The following is a 13,838-nucleotide window of genomic DNA, read 5'->3' as shown; positions in this document are numbered from 1 at the left end:
CCATTTTAGAAGGGAGTTGATTCTGAAATATCCCTGATTTTCATTTTTCTGGCATGATGATTTTAAATGAATAGATGTAAGCGAAAAAGATGAAAATTAAATGAATTTTAATGAAAATGTTAGCTGAGTTGAACACAGGAAAAAAGTGTCGAGGATTAAGCAAACAATTTTTAAGTTGGTTAAAGAATAGTTTCAATTTTTACCTTAAAAAATTATCTTTATTTATATATATTAGCTACTAAGCCCCTTGCATCTAAGGAATCTTCAAAGGGGTAAGCTAAAAATGGGCTACAATATCTTCAAATCATCCAATGCTTAAATCTATAAATAGCCTAAAATCATACTGGGACCAATGTAGAGCTTCCAATGAAAGGAGAACTCAATAAGTTAAGTAGTTAGGGAAATCTTAAGCTTCATACACAAAAACCTTACTACTTAACATAATAGGATAGATTATTTGATTATTATGGGTCATCTCAAAAAACGCATTGACACCCTCCTCCAAAATAGCTAAAAACCTTCCCTGGACCTATAAGATGCTTCATTTTAAAAGAGAATCATATCGGTTCAGCGGTTAGAGAGATCCTTTGCTACACACAAAAAAAGCTTACTACTTAATATAATAGGATTGTCTATTCATTATTTATAGTAAATGGTTTAAAGCAGAGGTGTTCATAGGGAGGAGTAGGAGGGTGTCTCCACCTTCTGGCAAATTAATGGGGTTGGAGACACCCCCATAGGTGTTCACCCCTCTACACCCCCTTGAAAAGGGTCTATACCCCATGATACACTCCTCCCTAATACAGCCAGGGGGGGAAGTCAAGGTAAAAAGACAACACCCCCCTTAAGATAAAATTTGCACACTTTGCGCATCAATTTTCCAATTCAGTGACTCTTTTGGGTTTTTTATAATAAACCCCCTTGCTGTCGTAATTGAGTCCCGCGAATTTTAAGTATCTGCTTTTTAAAACTACTTTATTATAAAAAGACCCCTATATTTGGAATTTAGTAAATATAAGGTAGATCTAACTATTATCTATTACTGTATAGTTAGTAAATAATTAGTTTATTCCTCTTTCATATTACTCCATGGTGGAAAAGAACTGTAGATTTAAACAGGGATCTAAAGAGATATGACAATAGCCTAAAAATTACAAAGTACATCCCTTATGATGAAACACTATATTTCCCCTTCTGTAGATTAAAATTAGTGGTTGAAACGTTTGAACACTTAACTTAATCAACCAACTAATCCTCAAAGTTGTTGAGTCAACGAATAGGAAAACCTTATTATAAAACTTTTGGGACCAGTGTAATAAACAGCCCATTGTCCCCTCTCTCTCTGATATTTAAAGTTTATTTGACGGCCACAGTGAAGCTGGGTACAGAACACAAGTTTTCCCATAAAAATTTTCAATGTGTGGTTGTATAGTAATAAGTGTGCAGTCAATTCCACCAATTATATCATCCGCATAATAAAACACAAAATTAGTAATTATATTAAATTATATAAGGGTCTTCATAGCGAAAGGGGAAGTAGGTAGTTTATCCTTAAAATGACTATCGAGCATCAATCACCCCTCCCCTTATTTTGAAATAAATTGAACATAAGGGGGCTACCAAGTATCGAAATAACCTAACCTTTAGCCTGACCTAGAGTTTAGAACATGTGTAGAAGTAAAGACACACCTTATATAGTCTTACAGATATGCACTATTTAGAACATGTGCAGAAGTGAAGTCACACCTTATATAGTCTTACAGAGCTTGCACTATTTAGAACATGTGCAGAAGTGAAGGTACACCTTATATAGTTATACAGAGCTTGCACTATTTAGATCTTGTACATAAGTGAAGGCACACCTTATATAGTCTTACAGAGCTTGCACTATTTAGAACATGTGCAGAAGTGAAAGTACACCTTAAATAGTTTTACAGAGCTTGCACTATTTGGATCTTGTACATAATGAAGTCACACCTTATATAGTCTTACAGAGCTTGCACTATTTAGAACATGTGCAGAAGTGAAGGTACACCTTATATAGTTATACAGAGCTTGCACTATTTAGATCTTGTACATAAGTGAAGGCACACCTTATATAGTCTTACAGAGCTTGCACTATTTAGAACATGTGCAGAAGTGAAAGTACACCTTAAATAGTTTTACAGAGCTTGCACTATTTGGATCTTGTACATAATGAAGTCACACCTTATATAGTCTTACAGAGCTTGCACTATTTAGAACATGTGCAGAAGTGAAGGTACACCTTATATAGTTATACAGAGCTTGCACTATTTAGATCTTGTACATAAGTGAAGGCACACCTTATATAGTCTTACAGAGCTTGCACTATTTAGAACATGTGCAGAAGTGAAGTCACACCTTATATAGTTATACAGAGCTTGCACTATTTGGATCTTGTACATAATGAAGTCACACCTTATATAGTCTTACAGAGCTTGCACTATTTAGAACATGTGCAGAAGTGAAGGTACACCTTATATAGTTATACAGAGCTTGCACTATTTAGATCTTGTACATAAGTGAAAGTACACCTTAAATAGTTTTACAGAGCTTGCACTATTTGGATCTTGTACATAATGAAGTCACACCTTATATAGTCTTACAGAGCTTGCACTATTTATAACATGTGCAGAAGTGAAGATACACCTTATATAGTCTTACAGAGCTTGCACTATTTAGAACATGTGCAGAAGTGAAGTCACACCTTATATAGACTTACAGAGTTTGCACTATTTAGAACATGTGCAGAAGTGAAGTCACACCTTATATAGTCTTACAGAGCTTGCACTATTTAGAACAAACAAAGGAACTAACATAGAACTGTTGGCCATAAATTGACCTTCTTTTTTTTTTGTCAATTTTTAAATATCGTATAAAATTAACAAAGTGAATAAAAATAGTTATAGCTGATATATTACTAACATATAGAAGATATTTACGTTGACGTAATGAGCAACATTGAGCAATATTCTTTCATCCATTTTGCTGTTCTAATAGTGAAACAGTTGATATGGTAACGGCAAAAAAATCTTTTTTTAAAAAATTTCTTCGATAATTGCCAAGTACCTTTTTTTAATAAATAATATATTTATAAAAAACAGGGATCTAAAGGGATAGGACAATGACCGATAAATTAAGGATTGAAACGTTTCACAAAAGTAACCAAAGTTATTAAGCCAACCTATAAGAAAACGTTATTATAAAACTTAGGGGACTAGTTTAATAAACAGCTCATTGTCCTCTCTCTCTCTCTCTGATCAAATAACTAGGATAAGTTAAATGGATTACATAAAAAACGTATTACAATATTGTGAGCAGTCTACAACGTATTGGTTAGTTTGCAAAGCAAGCTAAATCTTACAACTACATAGTTTTCATAACAACAATGACAACATCTATTTTATGCAATTTCATTTCGGTTAAAAAATTTATATTTTCAGCTGAATTTATAAATTAACATTATTGATATTGAATGTTAATTTAGTACAAATGTTATTAATAAATTTGAAGCTCTTTATAGTGCCTATAAAAAAATGGATAAATTTAAAAACTTTTGGCTAAAATATCATAAATGACGTCAAATTATAATAATGGGCTATTTGCATATGACGTAATTCGGGATACTTCAGCCTAAAGTTTTGAAATTTATCCCCTTTTTATTTATAACATTTGTACTAAATTAACATTCAATATCACTAATGTTTTTTTTTAAATTCAGCTTAAAATAAACTTTAAGGTTTTTGCCCCCCATTTTGTTGTTTGAAAATTTTTTGACTTTTCAAATGGCCCAAATTGTGAAAAGATTTGTTTGGCATCCATCCATCTTGGCGGCCAAAGGAGCCATCCAAATTCCAGGTGAATTTTTAATGGTACCAACAAAACAAAATCAAATTCTTAATACTTTTTTTTGCCCCAAACACAAAGAAACTTTGACATTAAGCTCACTGATTAAGCCCTTCTTTACAAGGGAAGTAATTGTATTTACAATATGGCTTTGAAACCGATTAATATCCGCTGGATCAGAACCGGTTCTATGCCATAAAAAAAATTTTCAAATCGTTTCATTGTACATTTTTTCATCTGCGGAAAGCTGTTTATAATACGAAGCGATGAATAACTATTTTTAAAAATAATTTTTATTGTTTTTGAGAACAAAAAATAAGTCAGTGTGTAAAAGTATCTGAAATATTCTTTGCACATAGCACATCTTTATACATTCAACCATTTCAAAAAAACATAGATAGATAGACTGAAAGATAGATAGTTGAAATAATGATATGTTGATCGAGTATTTATCTACTCAAAAGAGAACATTTAAATCAGAGGCGTGCAGAAGGATGCTTTAAGGGGATATTCCAAGCTTCGCGCGCCAATTTACCAATTTGCTTGAAAAGATTAACATTAAACCCCCCCCCCCCCCCCAACCCACAACTTTATGTCTGTCTGAGTGAATCACTATATGTAAGTATATCATATGATGTTTTCGAAAGGGTTAAAATGATAGAGGGGGTAACCTGATGTAATTTAAAATTTTTTCTTTTTTTATGGAGAAGGGGAATAAAAAGTGTTATGGGGGTAAACACCACTTCTTTGCCCCCGTCTAGGACGCGTCTGTGTCCAGTATACATGTGTCAAACGGGGAGTAACGGGTAATACCACTCATAAAGTATACCCCCCCCTCCCACCTATGAGCTAGTTATGTCTATAACAGTTCGGGAAAGCATTTTATAGTGCCTATAAAATGACGTCATACTGTCCTACCATTGGTCAATTAAAATGTATACTGGCCTGTCATTGGTAATTTAGTCTGTGTAGTGACATTAGTCCTTTGTATTGTATGATCTCGTTTTTTTTTATGAGCGCTTTAGAGAGTTTCCTATTCTTGTTTTTAAAAATAAATATTTCTTTCTCTGTTGAACCATTTTAGCTGTAAGAAAATCAAGCAGAACTAAATCATTGATACTTGACTTACACACACACACACACACACACACACACACACACACACATGTACGCTCACACATAAAGAACTCACACACACACACACAAGATAACTTATTAGGAGAAAATATACTTATACACAAATACAAACAGACAATATATAAATAAAATATATATAGACACTTAGATAACTACAGGGTGGCTAACATCAAAGACCTTTTTTTGAGTTTAAAGCCTATTGAAAATAACAAAGTGATTATATCATTAATGACAAACAAACATGAAAAATATTGGGTGTCTAATGTAAATGCAAATGGTGTCATTTTTTCCCCGTGTACTTTTCATAAAGTTGGGTGCAAGCTTCCAGTCAAATGCGCTTATTGTCAAACTGTTCTTAATTTTGATCAAACGCATCTAGTATAATTAAACACATAATTAAGAACAGTTTGATCTAGTAAGCGCATTTGACTGGAAGCTGGCACCAACTTTATGGAAAATACGCAAAAAAAGACACCATTTCTTTATATGATTTTATGCTTTTGAAAAGTTAAAAAGTCAGCCATGGCCACTTTTGTATACTCCCATGAAGTCGACTATAAGAATCCTTTTTTCTAGCCACCCTGTAGACTCATATATACTAAAATATCAGCATTCAGAAGCCAACCACATTTCATTTTATTGCTTCAGAGGGAATAAAGATTGGAGGGTAAAGATAAACAACAGTTTTGCAAATTCTTTCTCTCTCTCTCTCTAGTAGGATCTATATTTAATGTAAGAAAAAAAGTCTTTCTGTCTAAGAGTAAAAATATTTCCAGTATAGCTTCGAAACCGACTAACATCCGCTGGATTAGACCAGTTCTCAGCCATACTAAAAATATCAATAACATTTATATCCTTTTTTGATAAATGCAAATGATTAAATATAGGCTAAATAATTTCAATAGAACTTAAATAGTTTTTCATCTTATTTTTCTTAATTTTATTCTTATCTAAATCCAACTGAAAAATTAAGACTAATTTGTTAGGTTTTTTTTAGGAAGGAGGTGTTAGGTACAGTTCAATAAATTATCCCAAAAAAATGTGTATTTCAAAATTATGGGTACTGCACTGTAAAGTCCGGATATGAACTAGAAGTCTGCTAATGACTAAAATAGGATTATTATGAACTGCTAAGACACTGCTCTGATTCGTATTAAGAGATTTTTGTTGTGTAACATTTACTTTAAAATGAAATCAACTATATTCTATACGAGCGGCAACTCCCCTAAAAGCCTCTAGGGGCGCTTAAAGTGGGATGGGGAAAAGTCATACCTTCCAATTTTTTGGGAGGGGGTGCACCTTTTAATGGAAGAGTGAAGATACCCCCTTCAATATAAGTTAAAAACTTTCCCTGGAACTGTAAGAAGCTTCACTGAGAAAGAGAATCATACCGGTTCAGCAGTTCAAAAAAGTTTACTACTTTATATAATAGGATGTATATTTCTGTGTTTATAATCATAACCTTAAATAATCAATTAAATATGATTTTTGAAAAAAAGAAAAATCTGGTTACTCTACAGCTTTGATCACATATCATATTTGGTTATTTAATATCCTTTGGACAATATTTTACTGTTTCCTTCTTCTCTATGTACAAGATATTATATATCAAACATATTGTTATTGTTTAACCAAAAGATATATTGGAGATAGATGTCTCGAAACGATATTCATGTTCTAAGCTTAAAAACATTTTTAAAATTTTAAAGATAACAATTAAAAAGGTTACATAAGTATTATTCAAGCCCTAAAGACTAAAATATTGTTTTTTTCTCTAATTCATACAAACAATGAATTGAAAATGGGTAGAGGGACAAAGTGTCTCTAAAATCAGCCATGTGACGTCATAATAATGAGGGATTATCCATTACTTTTTTGGGGGGTTTTCTTGCCCACTTCTCCTTTCCCTCCCTCATTTTTATGACGTCACATGGCGAATTTTTTAGACACTTTGTCCCACTCCGAAAATAGAATTTCTATACTTTTTGATTGTATAAAATTTGTCAAAAAGTCCTAGGGGAATCTATCATACATTAATCATAAGTGACTTCTGTGGTCAATAAAGACATTGTTTGATAAATAGTAACTTTATTGATGCGCCTCCTACCCTTGTGAGAGAGTGCAAGTCAGCCCACTTCACTCCATCAACCCTCCCAGGGGAGATACTCTACACAATCTTTACAGGGCTCATAAAAAAGTGCAACTTGTTACAAATATTTACTGCAGAAAATATATAAAGTATAAAATTCTTCGATAAATATAGAATAATATAAAAGTGGTGTGAAGTCTATTTATCAGTCTGCAAATTTTATATTAACCAGTCGACCGATTAGTTTTACAGCTAAGTTTCATAAAAATTGTTTCCTATTCAAATGAAAAATAATAAATACATGGGTTATAATCCCATCTCACCTTGGGTGATGTGTCTATCAATACTGTAATTTAATATCAATATCCTGCTTATTCAGTTCTGACACTCTACAAGTGTTAATGTTCGTTTGTCCTTCCATTTCAGAGCTTCGCTATAATGGATCATCCTTGTTTACATATATTTTTAGTAGGTCACCCTGTATTTGTTTGTATACTGTTTCTTTTTAATCTTTATGATGCCCATTTTTCAAAATATTAATCCCATTCTTGTTCAAACAAAATATCTTGGACAAAATATTTTCTTTTTAAAATATACTTTTCTGCTTTTCTTTTTCATGAATATTCTAAAGAAATCAGTACTTTAAAATATTTAGGTAATATTCTTTTTTTTAAAAATGGACTAATTAGCTCTTTATTGAAATCTTTGTTTATCCTGTTACGAGGTAATAAAGCTTCTCTATACATCACTTTGCCTGCAGTACGTCCATTTCTCATTGGGTTTTACTCGGTTGCAAATATAAATTTCTTGTGAAGATTGCCCTGACTCATATACGTCAACTTGTCAACTTAGTCAATATTAAGGGGTGTGATATTTGCTTGGCTGTTGTTTAAGATACAGAATTATTTCAAAGATCTCATAACCATCATCTGCTCAAGAGGTATCAATGTCTGTCTATTTTGATTTATACTATAATATAATTTGTTAAATTCTACAAAGTTGTTGTCATGAAGACGAAGAAAGTTATAAAAATAAGGGATGAGGAGAGGAGGAGTGGGAAAGAAAACCCCTAAAAAAGTGATGGATTGATGAATCCCTCGTTTTTATGACGTAACATGCTAATTTTTTGAGGGACTTTCTTCGTCTTCTGTTGAAATTCATGTTTAGATTTAAGTTAAGGGTATAAAGGTGAGTAATTCACAATAAACTAGAGACTTTAGGGGCCCAATAAGGGATTAGGGATGTTAAATCATCAACTTAAATTTTGGTTTAAAAATTAATGGTAAAACATTGAATCAGCAACTCTTTCTTAAAATAGATAAAAATCTTCAAGGGCTTAAAAGTAACTTCAATGTTAAGAACAACTATATTAGTCCAATGATTAGCAAGATCTTTTAGAGAAAACATTCATAAAACCTGAACTAATGCATAGTTAAAATGTAAATAGATAAATGTTAAATTCAAGTTTCTTCCATTCTTTCTTAAGTCAAGACAATGACAAAATCTTTAATCTATTTGGATTTAAACCAGGCCATACCTCCCTTTCAAATTTCCCAAAACTATAGATAGTATAGGTTAGATTTTTTAATACCGTAGGAGCGTTTATAAACTTCTTGAAAGTTGGCTCATGTTATTGGAAGCTGTTGAAAATATCTTTTGGGAAAAAAATCTTTAAAAAATCACTTAAAGAATGCTAAAAGTCTCTTGATTAAGCATTATAAAATTGTTTTTGACTAAGATTGCTTAAAACTCATGACTTAGCTAGCACGTCAAAATCTCTTGACTAAGCATGCTTAAAAATTTTTTGTTTATGTATTGCAAAACAATTTTTGACTATGAATGCTCAAAAACTCTTTACTTAGCATGTTATAATTTCTTGACTTTGTATGCTAAAAATATATTGACTAAGCATGATAAAAACTCTTGACTATGAAGCATGCTGAAAATCTCTTGACTATGCATGATAAAAAACACTTTACTTAGCATGTTATAATTTCTTGACTTTGTATGTTAAAATCTTTTGACTTAGCTTGTTAAAATCTCTAAAATATTCAGGCTAAAAATATCTTAACTTTGTATGCTAAAAAAATCTTGACTTAACCTGCTAAAAATCACTTGACTAAGCATGCTAAAAATCTCTTGACTAAGCATGCTAAAAATCACTTGACTTAGCATGATAGAATATCTTTACTAAGAATGATAAAAAATCACTTGACCAACCCTTGACTTCACCTGATAAAAATTTCTTGACTAAGCCTGCTAATCTTTTGACTAGGTATAATAAAAATCTAGTGATAAAGCATGCTAATAATCTCTTGACTTAGTATTATAAAAATCTCTTGACTAAGAATGCTAAAAATCTCTTTACTAGGTATGTTAAAAATCTCTTGAATATGCAAGCTAAAAATATCTTAACTTTGAATGGTAAAAATCTCTTGACTAAGCATGCTAAAAATCTCTTGACTAAGCATGCTATAAATAAAAATTTGACTATAAGTGTAGCTTTGTTTGTGTTCATAAAATTATAAACGATGGCAAATAAGTAGAATTGTTAAAGTAAAAGGGAAAATGTCTTGGCTCAAATAAACTATATAGGATTTTATAAGCCAGATTCTTATAAGTGGGAAATTCTGGCTATAAATTTAGTGTGGGATTTATCCATACATTAGAATATACACACACACAATATGCATTCATAGTGAGAGACAAGGACGATTATGTTCATAAGTTGTCAAGCTTTTTTGCTACAATTTATTAATATTTAGTGCTAGACAAAATAAATCAACTTACCCAGAAATCTATACAATAAATTAATTTTTTTTTCTAATTTAGCTAAATTTAAAAGGTAACATATTTCATAACTTTCATAGCATCTATCAAAGGTAGAAATTTTGTTTGTGAAAACTGTCATACCCATCCAAAATTCTTTAGTTGAGATTCTATGAATAATGTGTTTTTTTTTCTCATCTGCTAACAAAAATACATGTCTGAGATTTCTTTGAAATTCCCATAACCAATTTTTTTCAATTACTGTGTTTTTCTGTTTGTTCTCTTTAGTTTAATGTTTTTTTTAAAGGCTACTTAAGAAATGATTTATAAATGATAATTAAAAGAAAGAAACTAAAATAAGAAGTTTTAAATTCTATTATTCAAAGTAAGAAAAGCAAAATCCCACTGCTTTAACAGTTATTTTTTGTAAACATATTAGTCTAATGTTTGTCTATTGTGCTAAATCTATTGACCATACATCTTTTCTTCTTTAGTTTTTACCCTTTTTAAGTAAACCTTTTTTGATTTACTTTGTCTGTTTGTCTTCCACAATATTGTTCTTAATGTGTTTTCAGATGGTTTATTTACCTTCCTAAAAATAGCCTGTAACTGAACATAAAGGTCTCTCCAATAGTTTGTAAGATCTTACAGGACAAACAATAATGCAGCCCCTATCATTTATAGACATTTAGAGAAAAATAGCCTGAAACCATCCCAAAGTCTAATTTCCCAAGGCTATTAAAATCTACCTTTCTACCTTATAAAAATTATTTTTTTTTTGTGGGGGGAATTTTTCATTTTTTTGGGGGGGGTTAGAGGTGTCCCACCCCCCAAGAAAATAGTTAAAAACATTCCCGGGACTTATGAGAAGCTACCCTGTAAAGGAGAACCCGATCGGTTTAGCGGTTAGCAAGATCCTACGCTACAAACGGACAGACAAACAGACAGACAGACATCGTTCTACTTTTATTATAAGGATTATACATCAATTACCCAGAGATAGGGGGGACATTGGGCTGTTTATTACACTAGTCCCCAAAGTTCAACCACTAATTTTAATCTACAGTAGGGGTAATTTTTTGTATATCAATTTATCGGTCATTGTCTTATCCCTTTAGATCCCTGACATTTACCAATGATTTGTTTTTATTAGTGACTTTTAGACCTCTAGCTCTAGTAGGAGTAAAGATAGTAGCTACCCCACCCACACTCCTCAATAAAGGATAGATTCGTCTGTCCGACCGTTGATGGAAGGATATATTTTGGGAATAAATAAAACAAGGACGTTGAAGATCTTAATTTACGTTAGGGGGGGGGGGGGCACGTTGTTGGTCAATTATTCAGCATTTTTTATAGAGTTGGCAACATTTCCAATATTATTGCAGTTTTTTTTTTAATTTAGTGAAACAAACAAATTTGAGATGTTCTTCATTTGAATTGTGAAGTACAAATAAAAATAAAAATCCTTTTTCTATCATAAAAGTGAAGAAATAATGTTGACCTAAAATATAAAGAGTATAAGATTATCATTTTAGATTATTTCATTTCACCAGTTAACCATCCCTAGCAACCTCTACCTTTAAATTAATTATATTGAGGGGTGGGGGGGGGGGGGGAATGTTATTTATACTAAAGGGTAGAGAAGGAGCAAACAAAAATCCTCAAAAAGGTTCAGAGGTTTGCAAGATCTCAATGAACAGACAATAAAATCCAACTAATTTATAAATTAGGATGTACATGTTTTTGATTAGGTAATGTCATGTGCAGACTAAAGAAAGCCTAATTCAATTTCAATTTTAAGGGAGGATGACCTCCCCATAGTCAAAACTTTCCCCCATGGCAAAAAAAGTTGGGGGGTGAATAAAGTATGATCCTTGTAGGAAAAGAAAGATTCTACAAGTTTATTGGAAAAGTAAAAAGATTAAAGGAAAGAGATATGTATTGTATGTACAAAAAGGATGACAGCATCCAAAAGTAACGAGCCACACAAAAAAACTTTCAAATCAGACAAAAAACACCAAAGATACGAGGAAATAAAACAAAATCTACTAAAATTTTTTTTCACTTTTTCTTTTATAAATAAAAAAAAGTGTTATCAAATTCCTCACTCCATAAGTGACCCCTAGTAGCCTCTAAAGGTGTAGCAGCCAGTAATTAATAAAAAATCAAAATATTTTTACTTTTAGCTGACCTAACTCCTTTAACTTAAGACAATGTGATATATATACTTATTGATAAATATCATTGGTTTTAAACACAGCCGGGATATAACTAAAAGTCATTTACAAAAAGCAGCTGTCTTTTACAATTGATTTATTATTTTTATATTTATCCCAATATAAAGATTATATCTTTGATAAACAATAATAGAATGAGTGACAGCAATATATAAATATAATAGATATATTAGGAATAGATGAACAATAATAGAATGACAGCATTATATAAATATAATAGATATATTAGGAATAGATAAACAATAATATAATGAGTAACTCCAATATATGATTATAATAGATATATTAGGAATAGATACACAATAATAAAATGAGTGACAGCAATATATAAATATAATAGATATTTTAGGGATAGATGAACAATAATAGAGTAAAAGCATTATATAAATATAATAGATATATTAGGAATAGATGAAATTATAAAATGAGTGACAGCAACATATAAATATAATAGATATATTAGGAATAGATACACAATAATAAAATGAGTGACAGCAATATATAAATATAATAGATATATTAGGAATAGACGAACAATTATAGAATGAGTGACAGCAATATATAAATATAATAGATATATTAGGAATAGATAAACAATTATAGAATAAGTGACAGTAATATAAAAATCTAATAGATATATTAGGAATAGATGAACAATAATAGAATGAGTGACAACATTATATAAATATAATAGATATATTAGGAATAGATATACAATAATAGAATGAGTAACAGTAATATATAAATATAATAGATATATTAGGAATAGATAAACAATGATAGAAAGAGTGACAGCAATATATAAATATAATAGATATATTAGGAATAGATGAACAATAATAGAATGAGTGACAGCAATATATAAATATAATAGATATATTAGGAATAGATACACAAAAATAAAATAAGTGACAGCAATATATAAATATAATAGATATATTAGGAATAGATACACAATTATAGAATGAGTGACAGCAATATATGAATATAATAGATATAATAGGAATAGATAAACAATAATATAATGAGTAACACCAATATATAAATATAATAGATATATTAGGAATAGATGAACAATTAAAGAATGAGTGACAACAATATATAAATATAATAGATATATTAGGAATAGATGAACAATAATAGAATGAGTGACAGCAATATATAAATATAATAGATATATTAGGAATAGATAAACAATAATATAATGCGTAATGGCAAAAATTAATACAAAACTTCCCAAGCCAATGCAGAAAGTAAGATAATAACTATTAATTTCTGCCAATGATAAGTGGGTTAAAAGCAAAACTTCTTCCTCATGTAATAGGTAAAACATAATGTAAATTTGTCTCTCTATGCATTTTTATTTCTATTGTTTGTTTCACCTCTTGCTCTCTAAGTTCCATCTTCTATTTCTTTCCTTATTTCCTTTAACACAATCAAGGATGGGAAAATACATAGCACATACCATTAGTTGAAACTTTTTACAGATCCTAGTTCGCATTATGAGTCAGCTATAAATTGTCCCATATCATAGGATATAGCTTTTCTTGGGTAAATTAATTTGTTTAAAATTCTCCCGTCGTATAATGTGAATCATATACTAGTTATGAATAACTCAATTTTCTTTAATAAAGTTAGCTTTCTAAAAATCATATTGTCGAAAAATTTCTTTGCAAATAATGTTGCCCGTATCTCGTATCTAACAAAAATTAAACAAAGTTTTTTGTCTGTAAAAATCC

The sequence above is a fragment of the Acartia tonsa genome, chromosome 1 (assembly GCF_053477335.1).
Source record: "Acartia tonsa isolate MP-2025a chromosome 1, ASM5347733v1, whole genome shotgun sequence".
NCBI lineage: Eukaryota > Metazoa > Arthropoda > Copepoda > Calanoida > Acartiidae > Acartia > Acartia tonsa.
Note: the sequence above shows the minus strand (reverse complement) of the source record.